Here is a 20,854-nt window from a genome sequence, read left to right on the forward strand (position 1 = left end):
CTGTACCAGCAGAATAGTGAGTGCTGCTCTGGAGGGTAATATGATCGGTACTAGATAACGTAATCTGCTAATTATGAAGCATAGGAGGGGATAATGTGTCATTCAGGGAGTGTGGAAAGCTGGGTGACATTAGCGGTCAGTAGTGTGGATGGTGCGCAGCGTCTTGTCTGTGCTGCGCTCCTGCGGTGATGGATGTCAGGCTGGTAAAATGAACTTGAACTTTCTGTGAAACTAAATCAGTGACATTGTTTATTCCGGGGAGTGACGGATCATCCTGGCGATATTCATTCCCCGGACCGCGCTCTGCGCACGTAGCAGTAACGTCTGCTAGATGAACCAGTCACTGGGAAAATTATCCTTCATTTTACAAATTGCCACAGAAAGAGCCCAAAATTCAATGTCATTTCTGATTAATACGCATCATTTTACAGGGGAGAAGAAAATTCTAAGAGTGACGGAAAATCATTATTGTAGTAAATAGCTGAAAAGTACTTCAGAGCTTAAAGCGAAACGGTGCAGCTAATGGCACCTGCAGCAGCCGACAGACAGACAGACAGACTTCCCCTTTAATGTCGCCCATAATCTGTACAAATCCACTGAGAAACAAACTGAAATAATCTGACATGGAAATAAAAATAACAAAACTACAATAATGTGGTTGTGTAAGTGTGAGCACCCTCCTATGATCGGGGCTCAGAATCAGCCGATCACATTTTCCCCATGTTACATTGTAGTCAGCGCTCGGCCGCCGTCATTTACGGCCATTCTGATTAACCCCAGAGAAAGTGTCGCGGATCTAGGAGGATTTTCCTGACATTTTCTGGTCTGTAAACAGCTGACAACACAGCAAAGGATCTCATTGTGGAAAGTTGTCAGTCAGGAGGAGGTACAAAAACATTTCCCTGACATCAGATCTACCATGGACACTGTGAAGACGTTAACAAAAAAGGGATGAAATCTGGCACAACAGTGACATTACTGAGAACGGGACATCCCTCAAACATTGATGAAAATCAAGAAGAAAATTGGTGCTGAAGGCTGCCAGTGGCAGACAGGAACACTAAAGGAGCTGCAGGGATTTCTGGCCAGATCTGGTTGTGTTCCGCATGTGACCACAATCTCCCATATTCCTCATATCTCCGGTCTGTGGGGCCGGGCAGGAAGACAGAAGCCTCTGCTTACAAAGAAAAACATCCAAGCCCGGCAATGTTCTGCCAAGAACCTCCACTGCGTCGGCCAGAAGCAGAAACGTGTTCTGTCTGATGAGACCGAGGGGGAACTCTGCGGCCATAATCCCAGAAGGTGCAAAGCCGACACCGGTCATCATCAGAAAATCAGCATCCTCACAGTGAGGCATGGTGGGGGCAGCATTGTGCTCTGGGGCTGATTTTAGGCAGCTGGAACAGGGACTTTAGCCAATGGGGAGATAATTATGGACGGATCAAATATCAGTCAATTTTACATCAGACCTTTCCGGCCTCTTCTAAAAAGATGAGGAATTTCACCTTTCAGCAACAAAAAAAAAGTCCTGAAATGATTTCTCTTGGTTGGATATTTTTCACCAGGGGTGTGTAGACTTTTTATATCCATTGTAGATACATGGACAGTGCTGGAGCCTCCGCAGCCGCTGAACTCACACAGGTCTCGAGAGGGGGAGATGATTTACCAGTTCTCAGATTCTGGATCGGGTGTCGTTCTTGCAGACGAGATCAATGAACAGACAGTCTGTTATCGCGAACGTCCGCCAAATCGATGGCGGCAAGAAGAGAGCACGAAAAACACCGGCATGGAAGAGCCGGGTCCAAAGAGGAGGAAGAGGAGAGCTCAAAGCGCACAGAATAATCCTCAATAACACTGATACTGATAAAGAAATCTTATCCTTCAGAGCTGTACTCACTATTCTGTTCTTACATCATGTCTTAGCCTCCAGTCACCTCCAGAGCTGTACTCACTATTCTGTTCTTACATCATGTCTTAGCCTCCAGTCACCTCCAGAGCTGCAGTCACTATTCTGCTGTTAAATCCTGTCTTATCCTCCAGTCACCTCCAGAGTTGCACTCACTATTCTGCTGTTACATCATGTCTTATCCTCCAGTCACCTCTAGAGCTGCAGTCACTATTCTGTTGCTACATCATGTCTTATCCTCCAGTCACCTCTAGAGCTGCAGTCACTATTCTGCTGTTACATCATGTCTTATCCTCCAATCACCTCCAGAGCTGCCGTCACATCATGTCTTATCCTTCAGTCACCTCTAGAGCTGCAGTCACTATTCTGCTGAAACATCCTGTCTTATCCTCCAATCACCTCCAGAGCTGCCGTCACATCATGTCTTATCCTTCAGTCACCTCTAGAGCTGCAGTCACTATTCTGCTGTTACATCATGTCTTATTCTCCAGTCACCTCCAGAGCTGCAGTCACTATTCTGCTGTTACATCATGTCTTATCCTTCAGTCACCTCCAGAGCTGCACTCACTATTCTGCTGTTACATCATGTCTTATCCTCCAGTCACCTCCAGAGCTGCAGTCACTATTCTGCTTTTACATTGTGTCTTATCCTCCAGTCATCTCCAGAGCTGCAGTCACTATTCTGCTGTTACATTGTGTCTTATCCTCCAGTCACCTTCAGAGCTGCAGTCACTATTCTGCTGTTACATCGTGTCTTATCCTCCAGTCACCTCCAGAGCTGCAGTCACTATTCTGCTGTTACATCATGTCTTATCCTTCAGTCACCTCCAGAGCTGCAGTCACTATTCTGCTGTTACATCATGTCTTATCCTTCAGTCACCTCCAGAGCTGCACTCACTATTCTGCTGTTACATCGTGTCTTATCCTCCAGTCACCTCCAGAGCTGCAGTCACTATTCTGCTGTTACATTGTGTCTTATCCTCCAGTCACCTCCAGAGCTGCAGTCACTATTCTGTTGTTACATCGTGTCTTATACTCCAGTCACCTCTAGAGCAGCAGTCACTATTCTGCTGTTACATCATGTCTTATCCTACAATCACCTCCAGAGCTGCAGTCACTATTCTGCTGTTACATCATGTCTTATTCTCCAGTCACCTCCAGAGCTGCAGTCACTATTCTGCTGTTACATCATGTCTTATCCTTCAGTCACCTCCAGAGCTGCACTCACTATTCTGCTGTTACATCATGTCTTATCCTTCAGTCACCTCCAGAGCTGCACTCACTATGCTGCTGTTACATCGTGTCTTATCCTCCAGTCACCTCCAGAGCTGCAGTCACTATTCTGCTGTTACATTGTGTCTTATCCTCCAGTCACCTCCAGAGCTGCAGTCACTATTCTGCTGTTACATTGTGTCTTATCTTCCAGTCACCTCCAGAGCTGCAGTCACTATTCTGCTGTTACATCGTGTCTTATCCTCCAGTCACCTCCAGAGCTGCAGTCACTATGCTGCTGTTACATCATGTCTTATCCTTCAGTCACCTCCAGAGCTGCACTCACTATTCTGCTGTTACATCATGTCTTATCCTCCAGTCACCTCCAGAGCTGCACTCACTATTCTGCTGTTACATCATGTCTTATCCTTCAGTCACCTCCAGAGCTGCACTCACTATTCTGCTGTTACATCATGTCTTATCCTCCAGTCACCTCCAGAGCTGTGGTCACTATTCTGCTGTTACATCATGTCTTATCCTCCAGTCACCTCCAGAGCTGCACTCACTATTCTGCTGTTACATCATGTCTTATTCTCCAGTCACCTCCAGAGCTGCAGTCACTATTCTGCTGCCACATCATGTCTTATCCTCCAGTCACCTCCAGAGCTGCAGTCACTATTCTGCTGTTACATCATGTCTTATCCTTCAGTCACCTCCAGAGTTGCCCTCACTATTCTGCTGTTACATCGTGTCTTATCCTCCAGTCACCTCCAGAGCTGTAGTCACTATTCTGCTGTTACATTATGTCTTATCCTTCAGTCACCTCCAGAGCTGCACTCACTATTCTGTTAAATTGTGTCTTATCCTCCAGTCACCTCCAGAGCTGTAGTCACTATTCTGCTGTTACATTATGTCTTATCCTTCAGTCACCTCCAGAGCTGCACTCACTATTCTGTTAAATTGTGTCTTATCCTCCTATCACCTCCAGAGCTGCAGTCACTATTCTGCTGTTACATTGTGTTTTATCCTCCAGTCACCTCGAGAGCTGCAGTCACTATTCTGCTGTTACATTATATCTTATCCTACAGTCACCTCCAGAGCAGCAGTCACTATTCTGCTGTTACATCAGGTCTTATCCTCCAGTCACCTCCAGAGCTGCAGTCACTATTTTGCTGAAACATCATGTCTTATCCTCTAATCACCTCCAGAGCTGCAGTCACCAATTCGCTGCTCCTTCCTAGCTGTGTTTTGGATTCTGCTCGATGACGCAGAGATTTTGTGGCGGACTACAGCTCCCACAATGCACCACAGCGATGTTCTGTACTCATCTTGCAGGTGGCGGTAAGAAGATATGAAGCAGTTTTGTAAGTGCAGCTTTGGCTGTGACTGGAGCGCAAGGCATTATAAGCCTCAGCATCACGTTAGTCGATATTAGAGTCGGGATGTGGCCGCCATCTTGGATGACGACTGGCGCTCGTCTCTCCGTCTCTGGAATCAGCGGCTGCTGCGTTACGTTTGTGGAATCAGAAGGAAGCGGCAGATCAGCCATCAGTGTGAGCGATCGCCCTGGACCCCCTGATCGCACCCCACCCCCCGATCACCACCAGTTCCCCGTTATACGGGGTCGGCAGCTCTTCACTTCAGGTTTAGAAAGGGGAACGGCGCAGATCCTTCCAAGAATCGCTGCTAATGCGATCGGACGTACAATGGGGGAGATCGCGCACTTCTTATTAGACGTTCACCGTTTTTTCACAAGCGGTAAATGTGCGGAATACACAATAATGGCGCAATCTCGCCCTCCTGCACCTACAACGCTGACGGCATTGTGGAGTTCTGCGCCGGTGCCGTGGGTGCGGCGATGGTTATGGCGCCATTATATCATGTGACGCACGTTTACGTAAAGCGCGGCCTGAAATATTCATCTCATTTGCTAAAATCCGTGCAGAAGCGTCGCAGCGACATAAAAGTTTCACAGCCGCAATTAAACCGGTAACAAACTCATTGCTTTTTACAGCGCAGAGTCGTAACCACAGCGCAAATCCGTGTTTAGTACCAGGCACAGGAGGAGCGGCACAGGACGGCGCAGAGCGGGACATTAACTCCCATCATCTAGTGAGCGGGCATCCAGAAAACTGAGGCTTACACAAGACCAGAGGCAAAGCAGATCAAGACCGGACACGGGGAGCAGCCAGACCGGACAAGGAGAGCGGCCAGACCGGACAAGGAGAGCGGCCAGACCGGACAAGGAGAGCGGCCAGACCGGACAAGGAGAGCGGCCAGACCGGACACGGAGAGCGGCCAGACCGGACAAGGAGAGCGGCCAGACCGGACAAGAAGATCGACAAGACCGGACAAGGAGAGCGGGCAGGCCGGACATGGAGAGCGGGCAGGCCGGACATGGAGAGCGGCCAGGCCGAACAAGGAGGGCGGCCAGGCCGGACATGGAGAGCGGCCAGACCGGACATGGAGAGTGGCCAGGCCGAACAAGGAGGGCGGCCAGGCCGGACATGGAGAGCGTCCAGACCGGACAAGGAGGGCGGCCAGACCGGACAAGGAGAGCGGCCAGACCGGACAAGGAGAGCGGCCAGACCGGACAAGGAGAGCGGCCAGACCGGACAAGAAGAGCGGCCAGACCGGACAAGGAGAGCGGCCAGACCGGACAAGGAGAGCGGCCAGACCGGACAAGGAGAGCGGCCAGACCGGACACGGAGAGCGGCCAGACCGGACACGGAGAGCAGCCAGATCGGACACGGAGGGGGGCGAGACCGGACAAGGAGGGCGGCCAGACCTGACACGGAGAGCGGCCAGACCGGACAAGGAGAGCGGCCAGACCAGACACGGAGAGCAGCCAGATCGGACACGGAGGGGGGCGAGACCGGACAAGGAGGGCGGCCAGACCGGACAAGGAGGGCGGCCAGACCGGACAAGGAGAGAGGCCAGACCGGACAAGGAGATCGACAAGACCGGACAAGGAGAGCGGGCAGGCCGGACATGGAGAGCGGGCAGGCCGGACATGGAGAGCGGCCAGGCCGAACAAGGAGGGCGGCCAGGCCGGACATGGAGAGCGGCCAGACCGGACATGGAGAGCGGCCAGGCCGAACAAGGAGGGCGGCCAGGCCGGACATGGAGAGCGTCCAGACCGGACAAGGAGGGCGGCCAGACCGGACAAGGAGGGCGGCCAGACCGGACAAGGAGAGCGGCCAGACCGGACAAGGAGAGCGGCCAGACCGGACAAGGAGAGCGGCCAGACCGGACAAGAAGAGCGGCCAGACCGGACAAGGAGAGCGGCCAGACCGGACACGGAGAGCGGCCAGACCGGACAAGGAGAGCGGCCAGACCGGACAAGGAGAGCGGCCAGACCGGACAAGGAGAGCGGCCAGACCGGACAAGGAGAGCGGCCAGACCGGACAAGGAGAGCGGCCAGACCGGACAAGGAGAGCGGCCAGACCGGACAAGGAGATCGACAAGACCGGACAAGGAGATCGACAAGACCGGACAAGGAGATCGACAAGACCGGACAAGGAGAGCGGGCAGGCCGGACAAGGAGAGCGGCCAGACCGGACAAGGAGAGAGGCCAGACCGGACAAGGAGATCGACAAGACCGGACAAGGAGAGCGGGCAGGCCGGACATGGAGAGCGGGCAGGCCGGACATGGAGAGCGGCCAGGCCGAACAAGGAGGGCGGCCAGGCCGGACATGGAGAGCGGCCAGACCGGACATGGAGAGCGGCCAGGCCGAACAAGGAGGGCGGCCAGGCCGGACATGGAGAGCGTCCAGACCGGACAAGGAGGGCGGCCAGACCGGACAAGGAGGGCGGCCAGACCGGACAAGGAGAGCGGCCAGACCGGACAAGGAGAGCGGCCAGACCGGACAAGGAGAGCGGCCAGACCGGACAAGAAGAGCGGCCAGACCGGACAAGGAGAGCGGCCAGACCGGACAAGGAGAGCGGCCAGACCGGACACGGAGAGCGGCCAGACCGGACACGGAGAGCAGCCAGATCGGACACGGAGGGGGGCGAGACCGGACAAGGAGGGCGGCCAGACCTGACACGGAGAGCGGCCAGACCGGACAAGGAGAGCGGCCAGACCAGACACGGAGAGCAGCCAGATCGGACACGGAGGGGGGCGAGACCGGACAAGGAGGGCGGCCAGACCGGACAAGGAGGGCGGCCAGACCGGACAAGGAGGGCGGCCAGATGGGACAAGGAGAGCGGCCAGACCGGACACGGAGAGCGGTCAGGCCGGACATGGAGAGCGGCTAGTCTGGACAAGGAGAGCGGCCAGACCGGACAAGGAGGGCGGCCAGACCGGACACGGAGAGCGGCCAGACCGGGCACGGATAGCGGCCAGGCAGGACACGGAGAGGGGCCAGGCAGGACACGGAGGGGGGCCAGACCGGACACGGAGGGCGGCCAGTCCGAACACGGAGGGCGGCCAAACCGGACAAGTAGGGCGGCCAGACCGGACAAGGAGGGCGGCCAGACCGGACAAGGAGGGCGGCCAGACAGGACACGGAGCGCGGCCAGACCGGACAAGGAGAGAGGCCAGACCGAACCTTGGGGGAGCTAGACTAGACACAGAGCGTGGGCAGACCAGACCCAGACACAGCCAAACCAGACCCAGACCGGACACGGAGCGTGGCCAAACCGAAACAGGAACGTTGCTCCTTCAGTGTCTGGACTGACACCGGATACGAGCAGGGACAGTGTTGGACGGCTGCCCATCGGACTTGGAATGCAGCCGCTCTGACACAGAACGATGGGAACGACCTCCATCCAGATTACAGTCCATGTAAATCCCTAATCCCATAACGTCTTTCACTCCACTCACATCCAGAGCTGCAGGCACGGCTGATTTCCTTATAGCTCTGTGCTGCCTTGCTGCTGGTTCAGTGTCTGTAAAGCGCACACTTTGCTGCGGAGCATTATGGGATTTGCAGTGTGCCGCGGTCTGGTCTTGTGACCGCAGCGTATTAATAGGATGTGGCGACATTGTCCGAGGAGACAGAAGTGAGAATTCAGAGAATGCCGCAATGTAACAGTCGGTGTTCAGGCCGCTCGCCGCAGAGCCAGACATGGCCGCCCCCACCACTAACCGCGACCGGTGCGGACAGCCGTACAACACAGCAGCAGAGCGAGGATTATTCTGCGGCGGCCGCGAGTGTCTTGAGGAGATGACATTTCGTGTGCGCACCTCCCGTACAATCCAATATCTGTGTCACCGGGGAGCGCCGCAGAACAGGAACGAAAATCCAACATTTCAGATGAAATTACCCAGAAAAAAACAAAGTGCAAGAAAATGGCGGAAAATCTGCTCAATTATTGATGAAAAACACAAGCGAAGCGTCATCTGGAGACAGAGGAGCCCGCGACGGTCCAATACAGCGAGAGCGGGGGAGGGGCGATCGTCAGAGGCTGCGACCGATCATCTGTACAGGAGGGCGGAGGTGCCGGATTATCAGAGGGTCTACACCAGTAATCCAGACAGAAGCCCCCGAAGGTCCAATACAGCGGGGGAGGGGCGATCGTCAGAGGCTGCGACTGATCATCTGTACAGGAGAGCGGAGGTGCCGGATTATCAGAGGGTCTACACCAGTAATCCAGACAGAAGCCCCCGAAGGTCCAATACAGCGGGGGAGGGGCGTTCGTCAGAGGCTGCGACTGATCATCTGTACAGGAGAGCGGAGGTGCCGAATTATCAGAGGGTCTACACCAGTAATCCAGACAGAAGCCCCCGAAGGTCCAATACAGCGGGGGAGGGGCGATCGTCAGAGGCTGCGACTGATCATCTGTACAGGAGAGCGGAGGTGCCGGATTATCAGAGGGTCTACACCAGTAATCCAGACAGAAGCCCCCGAAGGTCCAATACAGCGGGGGAGGGGCGTTCGTCAGAGGCTGCGACTGATCATCTGTACAGGAGAGCGGAGGTGCCGAATTATCAGAGGGTCTACACCAGTAATCCAGACAGAAGCCCCCGAAGGTCCAATACAGCGGGGGAGGGGCGTTCGTCAGAGGTTGCGACCGATCATCTGTACAGGAGAGCGGAGGTGCCGAATTATCAGAGGGTCTACACCAGTAATCCAGACAGAAGCCCCCGAAGGTCCAATACAGCGGGGGAGGGGCGTTCGTCAGAGGCTGCGACTGATCATCTGTACAGGAGAGCGGAGGTGCCGAATTATCAGAGGGTCTACACCAGTAATCCAGACAGAAGCCCCCGAAGGTCCAATACAGCGGGGGAGGGGCGATCGTCAGAGGCTGCGACTGATCATCTGTACAGGAGAGCGGAGGTGCCGGATTATCAGAGGGTCTACACCAGTAATCCAGACAGAAGCCCCCGAAGGTCCAATACAGCGGGGGAGGGGCGTTCGTCAGAGGCTGCGACTGATCATCTGTACAGGAGAGCGGAGGTGCCGAATTATCAGAGGGTCTACACCAGTAATCCAGACAGAAGCCCCCGAAGGTCCAATACAGCGGGGGAGGGGCAATCGTCAGAGGCTGCGACTGATCATCTGTACAGGAGAGCGGAGGTGCCGAATTATCAGAGGGTCTACACCAGTAATCCAGACAGAAGCCCCCGAAGGTCCAATACAGCGGGGGAGGGGCGTTCGTCAGAGGTTGCGACCGATCATCTGTACAGGAGAGCGGAGGTGCCGAATTATCAGAGGGTCTACACCAGTAATCCAGACAGAAGCCCCCGAAGGTCCAATACAGCGGGGGAGGGGCGTTCGTCAGAGGCTGCGACCGATCATCTGTACAGGAGAGCGGAGGTGCCGAATTATCAGAGGGTCTACACCAGTAATCCAGACAGAAGCCCCCGAAGGTCCAATACAGCGGGGGAGGGGCGTTCGTCAGAGGCTGCGACCGATCATCTGTACAGGAGAGCGGAGGTGCCGAATTATCAGAGGGTCTACACCAGTAATCCAGACAGAAGCCCCCGAAGGTCCAATACAGCGGGGGAGGGGCGATCGTCAGAGGCTGCGACTGATCATCTGTACAGGAGAGCGGAGGTGCCGGATTATCAGAGGGTCTACACCAGTAATCCAGACAGAAGCCCCCGAAGGTCCAATACAGCGGGGGAGGGGCGATCGTCAGAGGCTGCGACTGATCATCTGTACAGGAGAGCGGAGGTGCCGGATTATCAGAGGGTCTACACCAGTAATCCAGACAGAAGCCCCCGAAGGTCCAATACAGCGGGGGAGGGGCGTTCGTCAGAGGCTGCGACTGATCATCTGTACAGGAGAGCGGAGGTGCCGGATTATCAGAGGGTCTACACCAGTAATCCAGACAGAAGCCCCCGACGGTCCAATACAGCGAGAGCTGGGGAGGGGCGATCGTCAGAGGCTGCGACCGATCATCTGTACAGGAGGGCGGAGGTGCCGGATTATCAGAGGGTCTACACCAGTAATCCAGACAGAAGCCCCCGAAGGTCCAATACAGCGGGGGAGGGGGCGATCGTCAGAGGCTGCGACTGATCATCTGTACAGGAGAGCGGAGGTGCCGGATTATCAGAGGGTCTACACCAGTAATCCAGACAGAAGCCCCCGACAGTCCAATACAGTGAGAGCGGGGGAGGGGCGATCGTCAGAGTCTGCGACCGATCATTTGTACAGGAGGGCGGAGGTGCCGGATTATCAGAGGGTCTACACCAGTAATCCAGACAGAAGCCCCCGAAGGTCCAATACAGCGGGGGAGGGGGCGATCGTCAGAGTCTGCGACCGATCATTTGTACAGGAGGGCGGAGGTGCCGGATTATCAGAGGGTCTACACCAGTAATCGAGACAGATGGTTATTTGCGGAGGTCAGATGCAGATACGAACTGCGGTACACGTGTATCTGAAGCTCAGCACCATGAAAAGTTCTTATAGACTTTGGGGCCGTTCCATTACGGCATTTTTTTCTGTTTTTTTGGGGTTTTCGCCGTTTCTTTGTGCCTCTCTTCTTTTTCTTTGCGCCTCTTTCTTCCCTTTCTTTGCGCCTCTTTCTTCCCTTTCTTTGCGCCTTTCTTCTCTTTCTTTGCACCTCTTTCTTCTCTTTCTTTGCGCCTCTTTCTTCTCTTTCTTTGCGCCTCTTTCTTCTCTTTCTTTGCGCCTCTTTCTTCTCTTTCTTTGCACCTCTTTCTTCTCTTTCTTTGCGCCTCTTTCTTCCATTTCTTTGCGCCTTTCTTCTCTTTCTTTGCACCTCTTTCTTTGCGCCTCTTTCTTCTCTTTCTTTGCGCCTCTTTCTTCCCTTTCTTTGCACCTCTTTCTTCTTTCTTCGCACCTCTTTCTTCTCTTTCTTTGCGCAACTTTCTTTGCGCCTCTTCTCTTTCTTCGCACCTCTTTCTTCTCTTTCTTTGTGCCTCTTTCTTCTCTTTCTTTGCACCTCTTTCTTCTCTTTCTTTGCGCATCTTTCTTCTCTTTCTTTGCACCTCTTTCTTTGCACCTCTTTCTTCTCTTTCTTTGCGCATCTTTCTTCTCTTTCTTTGCACCTCTTTCTTCTCTTTCTTTGCGCCTCTTTCTTTGCGCAACTTTCTTTGCTCATCTTCTCTTTCTTCGCACCTCTTTCTTCTCTTTCTTTGCGCCTCTTTCTTCTCTTTCTTTGCGCCTCTTTCTTCTCTTTCTTTGCACCTCTTTCTTCTCTTTCTTTGCACCTCTTTCTTCTCTTTCTTTGCGCCTCTTTCTTCTCTTTCTTTGCGCCTCTTTCTTCTCTTTCTTTGTGCCTCTTTCTTCTCTTTCTTTGCGCCTCTTTCTTCTCTTTCTTTGCGCCTCTTTCTTCTCTTTCTTTGCGCCTCTTTCTTCTCTTTCTTTGCGCATCTTTCTTCGCGCCTCTTTCTTCTCTTTCTTTGCGCCTCTTTCTTCTCTTTCTTTGCGCCTCTTTCTTCTCTTTCTTTGCACCTCTTTCTTCTCTTTCTTTGCGCCTCTTTCTTTGCGCCTCTTTCTTCTCTTTCTTTGCACCTCTTTCTTCTCTTTCTTTGCACCTCTTTCTTCTCTTTCTTTGCACCTCTTTCTTCGCACCTCTTTCTTTTCTTTCTTTGCACCTTTCTTCTCTTTCTTCGCACCTCTTTCTTCTCTTTCTTTGTGCCTCTTTCTTCTCTTTCTTTGCGCATCTTCTCTTTCTTCGCACCTCTTTCTTCTCTTTCTTTGCGCCTCTTTCTTCTCTTTCTTTGCGCCTCTTTCTTCTCTTTCTTTGCGCATCTTTCTTCGCGCCTCTTTCTTCTCTTTCTTTGCGCCTCTTTCTTCTCTTTCTTTGCGCCTCTTTCTTCTCTTTCTTTGCACCTCTTTCTTCTCTTTCTTTGCGCCTCTTTCTTTGCGCCTCTTTCTTCTCTTTCTTTGCACCTCTTTCTTCTCTTTCTTTGCACCTCTTTCTTCTCTTTCTTTGCACCTCTTTCTTCGCACCTCTTTCTTTTCTTTCTTTGCACCTCTTTCTTCGCACCTCTTTCTTCTCTTTCTTTGCACCTCTTTCTTCTCTTTCTTTGCACCTCTTTCTTCGCACCTCTTTCTTTTCTTTCTTTGCACCTCTTTCTTTGCACCTCTTTCTTCTCTTTCTTTGCACCTCTTTCTTCTCTTTCTTTGCACCTCTTTCTTCGCACCTCTTTCTTCTCTTTCTTCGCACCTCTTTCTTCTCTTTCTTTGTGCCTCTTTCTTCTCTTTCTTTGCGCATCTTCTCTTTCTTCGCACCTCTTTCTTCTCTTTCTTTGCGCCTCTTTCTTCTCTTTCTTTGCGCCTCTTTCTTCTCTTTCTTTGCGCATCTTTCTTCTCTTTCTTCGCACCTCTTTCTTCTCTTTCTTTGTGCCTCTTTCTTCTCTTTCTTTGCGCATCTTCTCTTTCTTCGCACCTCTTTCTTCTCTTTCTTTGCGCCTCTTTCTTCTCTTTCTTTGCGCCTCTTTCTTCTCTTTCTTTGCGCCTCTTTCTTCTCTTTCTTTGCGCCTCTTTCTTCTCTTTCTTTGCGCCTCTTTCTTCTCTTTCTTTGCGCCTCTTTCTTCTCTTTCTTTGCGCGTCTTCTGTACCGGGGGGATTCAAGGTTTCCAGAGGTTTTCAGCTTCATCAATTGCGACTTTTTAAAAAGTTGCAACATTTGGTGCAAATGTTCCCCGGCCCGGGAGTGATGTTATGTACGCCGGGTGTAGGGGAACGAGCGACGTTTTAGCTGAAAAAGACTCACAACTCAAACGTAAGAACCATTTTTGCTTTTGTAGAAATCATGACTTCAGCCGCCACTTTGGAGAATTAGTCACAAAAAACAGCAACAAAAAACAAGTCAAAAAAGAAAAGAGATTTTAAAAAATTGCAAAGGATGAAGCCGGGCCGTTGTGTTTCCATTCCTCAGTGTTTTCCAGATCTCCGCTTGCTGTCAGTGAATTGTCTCCACACAGAGAGGATTATCACTGCACGCAGAGGATTGTCACCGCACGCAGAGGATTGTCACCGCACGCAGAGGATTATCACTGCACGCAGAGGATTGTCACCGCACGCAGAGGATTGTCACCGCACGCAGAGGATTATCACTGCACGCAGAGGATTGTCACCGCACGCAGAGGATTATCACTGCACGCAGAGGATTGTCACCGCACGCAGAGGATTGTCACCGCACGCAGAGGATTGTCTCCGCACTCAGAGGATTGTCTCCGCACTCAGAGGATTGTCTCCGCACTCAGAGGATTGTCCTCGCACACAGAGGATTGTCTCCGCACGCAGAGGATTGTCACCGCACGCAGAGGATTGTCTCTACACTCAGAGGATTGTCTCCGCACACAGAGGATTGTCTCCGCACGCAGAGGATTGTCTCCGCACGCAGAGGATTGTCTCCGCACGCATCCAGTGCAGACAATCCTTTATGAGCAAAACCGCTGGACTCCAGACTGACACATTGTAGCCAACCAGCAGAGCTTTGTGCGGCTGATGGAGTTACATTGTCTACACTGGAACAAACCTTCACCTGATTACTGACAGCAAGCAGAGATCTTAAAGATGGCGAGGGACTGAAGAACAGAGCAGATTTTTTACAGAAATTAAGATTTATTTACCATGCAACTAGAGGAGAAGAGACAGAGACCCCAGAAATGAATGCAGCGCTTCTTCTGGGCCCCCCATCTGCTAGGGCCAATTGTTGGGACAGGGGCCCCTCGGACGATCCCCTTGTTCTATGTTAGACGGATCTGAACCCACTGTCCATGGATCACACACATGATGGGGGCGACGCTACGTGTGAGACCACCCAGAGCCGGATTATCAGACTTCTGGATTATCAGATGTCGCTGTACAAGATATTGATCATCCGCACAGAATACTTTTCCGCCAGGTCTGGAGTGAGGGGGATCTGCCGCCGGCGTCTCGTCATCCCACCCGCTGCTCCGCCAGTGTCACCTTGCACCGAGACGACACGTATGTCTGCAGCTCATCCCGTCGGCCGTAATGATGGCGGAGCGCGGCGCTCACATTCGTTTTATGGGATATGAAGCATCTGTGCTGCAGCCGCAGGTGAGATACTAATGACGGCACTAAAGTCTTATTATGATGCACCGACATCAGAGATCCACGGCCCGGGGGGATCATTACCGCAGAGCGTCTCCAGAGACCCCGAGCGACATCACAGCCTGACGGTGTCATCCATAGTGCGACCGGCAGCGAGAAGGGGCCACAGTGGCCCCTCACACCTCCGCTACAGAAGACCCTAAGAGTCCTGCCGATACATTGCAACAACCGTCAGGTGTGGACACGACCCGGCCAGGAGGATTCAGCACCTGCTCACTGACTGCAAGCAGAGATCTTACCCCTGACAAAGGAAGCGATAAGAGAAGAAAGCGAGGACCCTCATACACCGACCATCCCTGACACAGGCAGCAGCTCTGCAGACTCCGCTCATACTTCACTGATACACTGAAACAAACCCTCAGCTGAGAGTTTCTGAGGATTTCAGCTCTGGAGATAAACCAAAATGTTCTCATTCCCTGACAGCAATCAGAGAAATATAATCACAGAGAGCATCAGCCGCCGGCAGCAGCGGAGCCGGATATGGAGGAGATGACAACTAAACCGCAGGTGCAGATCGGACGGCAGTAACGAGGCCCCGGTGCACCACGCCATTTACCGCATGACACCGCCATCTCCCGCGGCTCCTCCGCACTGTACAGTTACAGCGGTCGCGGATGGTAATTAGTTTCCTAACAACTCTCTACAGTCGCTTCTTTACGGCTAATTAACTGAGCGTCAGCGCCGCGGTCACCGGAGGCCGAACATCAGGTGGAATCGCCGCTCGCCGCCCGCTCCAGTGTCCTCTATATACAGCCTCGTCTACACGGCCGGAGGAGGAGAGGGGGCTGATACTGGCTCCTACAGGATCAGGGGGCACCGAGGCGGAAGGCGGAAACGGGAGGGGTGGGGGGGCACCGAGGCAGAAACCGGGGGTGTAGGGGAGCACCGAGGCAGAAACCGGGAGGGCACCTGTCACCCATCACAACGGACGCACAGACGAGAGCGGAATCAGCGCCAAACCAAGCAGCAGAGCAACACCGGAGACCACAACGTATCAAGACATACAGCTGACCCCAATAGTACACTGCCACACCCGATAATACACCGCCATACCCTACAAAGGACATACAGCTGACTCCGATAATACACCGCCGGCCCTTGCTCCACCAATATCCCCGCCGCAGTCTAAAAATATATTCTTTTACATAGGGGCAGTACGATATTATACAACAGGTGACATAAGTACTGAACACGTTACTGAAATGTAATTAATACTTTGTACAAAAGCCTTGGTTGGTGATAAAGCTTCAAGACGCCTCCTGTATGGAGAAACTAGCCCCAGGCATTGCTCAGGTGATTTTGGCTCATTCTTCCACACAAAAAGTCATCACATCCTGCAGCTTCCGTGGCTTCTTCTATAAACTCTGAGCTTTAGTTCCTTCCATACATTTTCTCTTGGATTCAGATCCGGTGATCGGCTCGGCCGTTCTAGCAGATTTATTTTCTTTCTCTGACACCAGTTGACAGTTTCCTTGGCCGTGTGTTTGGGATCATTGTCTTGCTGAAATGTCCTCCCTCGCTTCATCATCATCCTGGTAGAGGGCAGCAGATTTTTATCAGGAATGTCTCAGTAGATTTGTCCATCCATCCTTCTTTCGATTATATGACGTCTGCCAGTGCCTTATACTGAAAACCAGCCCCACACCATGATGTTGCCACCTCCACATTTCACTGTTGGTATGGTGTTTTTGGGGTGACATCCAGTTGCCTTTTGGTCTCCAAACATGGTTTGTATTATGACATCCAAAGAGTTCAGTTTTGGTCCCATCTGACCAGTCTATATTCTCATAGTATCTCACATGCTTGTCTAAATGTTGCTGAACAAACTGCAAGTTTGAACATACTTTTTGTTCAGCAATGGAGTCTTGGGTGGTGAGTGTGCATACAGGTCATGGAGGTTGTGTGGTGATTGTGCATACAGGCCGTGGAGGTTGTGTGGTGAGCGTGCATACAGGTCATGGAGGTTGTGTAGTGAGTGTGCATACAGGTCATGGAGGTTGTGTAGTGAGTGTGCATACAGGTCATGGAGGTTGTGTGGTGATTGTGCATACAGGCCGTGGAGGTTGTGTGGTGAGCGTACATACAGGCCATGGAGGTTGTGTGGTGAGCGTGCATACAGGTCATGGAGGTTGTGTGGTGAGTGTGCATACAGATTATGGAGGTTGTGTGGTGAGCGTGCATACTGGCCTTGGAGGTTGTGTGGTGAGCGTGCATACAGGTCATGGAGGTTGTGTGGTGAGTGTGCATACAGATTATGGAGGTTGTGTGGTGAGCGTGCATACTGGCCTTGGAGGTTGTGTGGTGAGCGTGCATACAGGCCATGGAGGTTGTGTGGTGAGCGTGCATACAGGTCATGGAGGTTGTGTGGTGAGTGTGCATACAGATTATGGAGGTTGTGTGGTGAGCGTGCATACTGGCCTTGGAGGTTGTGTGGTGAGCGTGCATACAGGCCATGGAGGTTGTGTGAAGAGTGTGTGTACAGGCCATGGAGGTTGTGTGGTGAGCGTGCATACAGGCCATGGAGGTTGTGTGAAGAGTGTGTGTACAGGCCATGGGGGTTCTCCACAGGTGTCTTTGCCTCTTGGACAACTCTTCTGATAATTATTTTCACTCCTTTGTAAGAAATTTTGCGGGGAGCACATGGTCGTGGCCGGTTTATGGTGAAATCTTGCGAGGAGCACCTGGTCGTGGCCGGTTTATGGTGAAATCTTGTGGGAAGCACCTGGTCATGGCCGGTTTATGGTGAAACCTTGCGGGGAGCACCAGGTTGTGGCAGTTTATGGTGAAATCTTGCGGGGAGCACCTGGTCATGGCTGGTTTATAGTGAAATCTTGCAGGGAGCACCTGGTCATGGCCGGTTTATGGTGAAATCTTGCGGGGAGCACCTGGTCGTGGCCGGTTTATGGTGAAATCTTGTGGGAAGCACCTGGTCATGGCCGGTTTATGGTGAAACCTTGCGGGGAGCACCAGGTTGTGGCAGTTTATGGTGAAATCTTGCGGGGAGCACCTGGTCATGTCCGGTTTATGGTGAAATCTTGTGGGGAGCACCTGGTCGTGGCCGGTTTATGGTGAAATCTTGCGGGGCGCACCTAGTTGTGGCAATTTATGGTGAAATCTTGCGGGGAGCACCTGGTCATGGCCGGTTTATGGTGAAATCTTGCGGGGAGCACCTGGTTGTGGCAATTTATGGTGAAATCTTGCGGGGAGCACATGGTCGTGGCCGGTTTATGGTGAAATCTTGTGGGAAGCTCCTGGTCGTGGCCGGTTTATGGTGAAATCTTGTGGGAGGCTCCTGATCATGGCCGATTTATGGTGAAATCTTGTGGGAGGCTCCTGATCATGGCCGGTTTATGGTGAAATCTTGTGGGAAGCTCCTGGTCGTGGCCGGTTTATGGTGAAATCTTGTGGGAAGCTCCTGGTCGTGGCCGGTTTATGGTGAAATCTTGTGGGAGGCTCCTGATCATGGCCGGTTTATGGTGAAATCTTGCGGGGAGCACATGGTCGTGGCCGGTTTATGGTGAAATCTTGTGGGAAGCTCCTGGTCATGGCCGGTTTATGGTGAAATCTTGTGGGAAGCACCTGGTCATGGCCGGTTTATGGTGAAATCTTGCGAGGAGCACCTGGTCATGGCCGGTTTATAGTGAAATCTTGCGAGGAGCACCTGGTCATGGCCGGTTTATGGTGAAATCTTGCGGGGAGCACCTGGTCGTGGCCGCTTTATGGTGAAATCTTGTGGGAAGCACCTGGTTATGGCCAGTTTATGGTGAAATCTTGTGGGAAGCACCTGGTTATGGCCAGTTTATGGTGAAATCTTGCGGGGAACACCTGGTCATGGCCGGTTTATGGTGAAATCTTGCGGGGAGCACCTGGTCACGGCCGGTTTATGGTGAAATCTTGCGAAGAGCACCTGGTCATGGCCGGTTTATGGTGAAATCTTGCGGGGAGCACCTGGTCGTGGCCGGTTTATGGTGAAATCTTGTGGGAAGCACCTGGTCACGGCCGGTTTATGGTGAAATCTTGCGAAGAGCACCTGGTCATGGCCGGTTTATGGTGAAATCTTGCGGGGAGCACATGGTCGTGGCCGGTTTATGGTGAAATCTTGTGGGAAGCTCCTGGTCGTGGCCGGTTTATGGTGAAATCTTGTGGGAAGCTCCTGGTCATGGCCGGTTTATGGTGAAATCTTGTGGGAAGCACCTGGTCATGGCCGGTTTATGGTGAAATCTTGCGAAGAGCACCTGGTCATGGCCGGTTTATGGTGAAATCTTGCGAGGAGCACCTGGTCATGGCCGGTTTATGGTGAAATCTTGCGGGGAGCACCTGGTCGTGGCCGGTTTATGGTGAAATCTTGTTGGAAGCTCATGGTCGTGGCCGGTTTATGGTGAAATCTTGTGGGAAGCTCCTGGTCATGGCCGGTTTATGGTGAAATCTTGCGGGGAGCACCTGGTCATGGCCGGTTTATGGTGAAATCTTGCGGGAAGCACCTGGTCATGGCCGGTTTATGGTGAAATCTTGTGGGAAGCACCTGGTCATGGCCGGTTTATGGTGAAATCTTGTGGGAAGCTCCTGGTCATGGCCGGTTTATGGTGAAATCTTGTGGGAAGCACCTGGTCATGGCCGGTTTATGGTGAAATCTTGTGTGAAGCTCCTGGTCATGGCCGGTTTATGGTGAAATCTTGTGGGAAGCTCCTGGTCATGGCCGGTTTATGGTGAAATCTTGCGAAGAGCACCTGGTCATGGCCGGTTTATGGTGAAATCTTGCGAGGAGCACCTGGTCATGGCCGGTTTATGGTGAAATCTTGTGGGAAGCACCTGGTCATGGCCGGTTTATGGTGAAATCTTGCGAAGAGCACCTGGTCATGGCCGGTTTATGGTGAAATCTTGCGAGGAGCACCTGGTCATGGCCGGTTTATGGTGAAGTCTTGCGGGGAGCACCTGGTCGTGGCCGGTTTATGGTGAAATCTTGTTGGAAGCTCATGGTCGTGGCCGGTTTATGGTGAAATCTTGTGGGAAGCTCCTGGTCATGGCCGGTTTATGGTGAAATCTTGCGGGGAGCACCTGGTCATGGCCGGTTTATGGTGAAATCTTGCGGGAAGCACCTGGTCATGGCCGGTTTATGGTGAGAGCTTGTGGGAAGCACCTGTTTGTGGCCGGTTTAGGGTAAAATCTTGCGGGGAGCATCTGGTTGTGGCAATTTATGGTAAAATCTTGTGGGAAGGTCCTGGTCCTGGCCGGTTTATAGTGAAATCTTGCGAGAACTTGGTGGTGGCCGGTTTATGGTGGAATCTTGTGGGGAGCACCTGGTCGTGGCCAGTTTATGGTGAAATCTTGTGGAGATCACCTGGTCTTGGCCGATTTATGGTGAAATCTTGTAGGGAGCACCTGGTCTTGGCCGGTTTATGGTGAAATCTTGCGGGGAGCACCTGGTCGTGGCTGGTTTATGGTGAAATTTTGTGGGGATCACCTGGTCTTGGCCGGTTTATGGTGAAATCTTGCGGGGAGAACTTGGTGGTGGCCGTTTTATGGTGGAATCTTGCGGAGAGCACCTGGTCATGGCGGTTTATGGTGAAATCTTGCGGGGAGCACCCGGTCGTGGCTGGTTTATGGTGAAATCTTGAGAGGAGCACTTGGTGGTGGCCGGTTTATGGTGAAATCTTGTTGGGAACACCTGATCATGGCCGATGTTCTTTCCACTTCCGGATTATAGCCCCAGCAGCGCTCACTGGAACCTTCAGTAGTTTAGAAATTCCGCTGTAACCAACGCCATCAGGATGTTTTACAACAATAAGGTTGTGAAGGTCTTGAGACAGCTCACTGGTTTCCCCATCATGAGATGTTTCCTGTTGGTAATGAGACTACTTTTTATCGGCCATCAGATGAACTGGCTGATATTATTGGTCACTCAGTGGCAGGATCGCTTCCTAATTACTGACAGATCTCAGTCGGTGTTAGGACTTTCCAGGGCTTTTTGCTCCTCTCTTTCTTCAGGTGATCAATACTTTTCCCGGTGTCATTTCTCATTATTACACATAATTTATGGACATCTACGGTGATTTCTTTCCTGTGTGGATTGGATGGGTTGTTACAGAGATCTCGGGGGAATTTCATGTCGATAGCACCTTTACCACCTTTAGTTATTTTCTCAGATGGGGGGACACTGGATGAGCTTTGATGAGGTTACTTAGGTAATGAAGCTGTAGTAATTTCAGGCTTTGCTATGGGGTCGCCCCAT

At 52.3% G+C, this 20,854-nt stretch overlaps 1 protein-coding gene and 1 pseudogene across 1 annotated transcript in view; both read right to left on the reverse strand.

The window, feature by feature from the left end:
• The window catches only part of ATRNL1 (attractin like 1), a 1,189,422-nt gene that overhangs the window by 612,727 nt on the left and 555,841 nt on the right, over positions 1-20,854 (reverse strand). The window lies entirely within an intron of this gene.
• LOC141270797 (uncharacterized) lies at positions 10,871-20,730 on the reverse strand (annotated as a pseudogene).

Source organism: Phyllobates terribilis, unplaced genomic scaffold (assembly GCF_046119375.1).
Source record: "Phyllobates terribilis strain yellow unplaced genomic scaffold, ASM4611937v1 Scaffold_5__5_contigs__length_657084704, whole genome shotgun sequence".
Classification (NCBI taxonomy): domain Eukaryota; kingdom Metazoa; phylum Chordata; class Amphibia; order Anura; family Dendrobatidae; genus Phyllobates; species Phyllobates terribilis.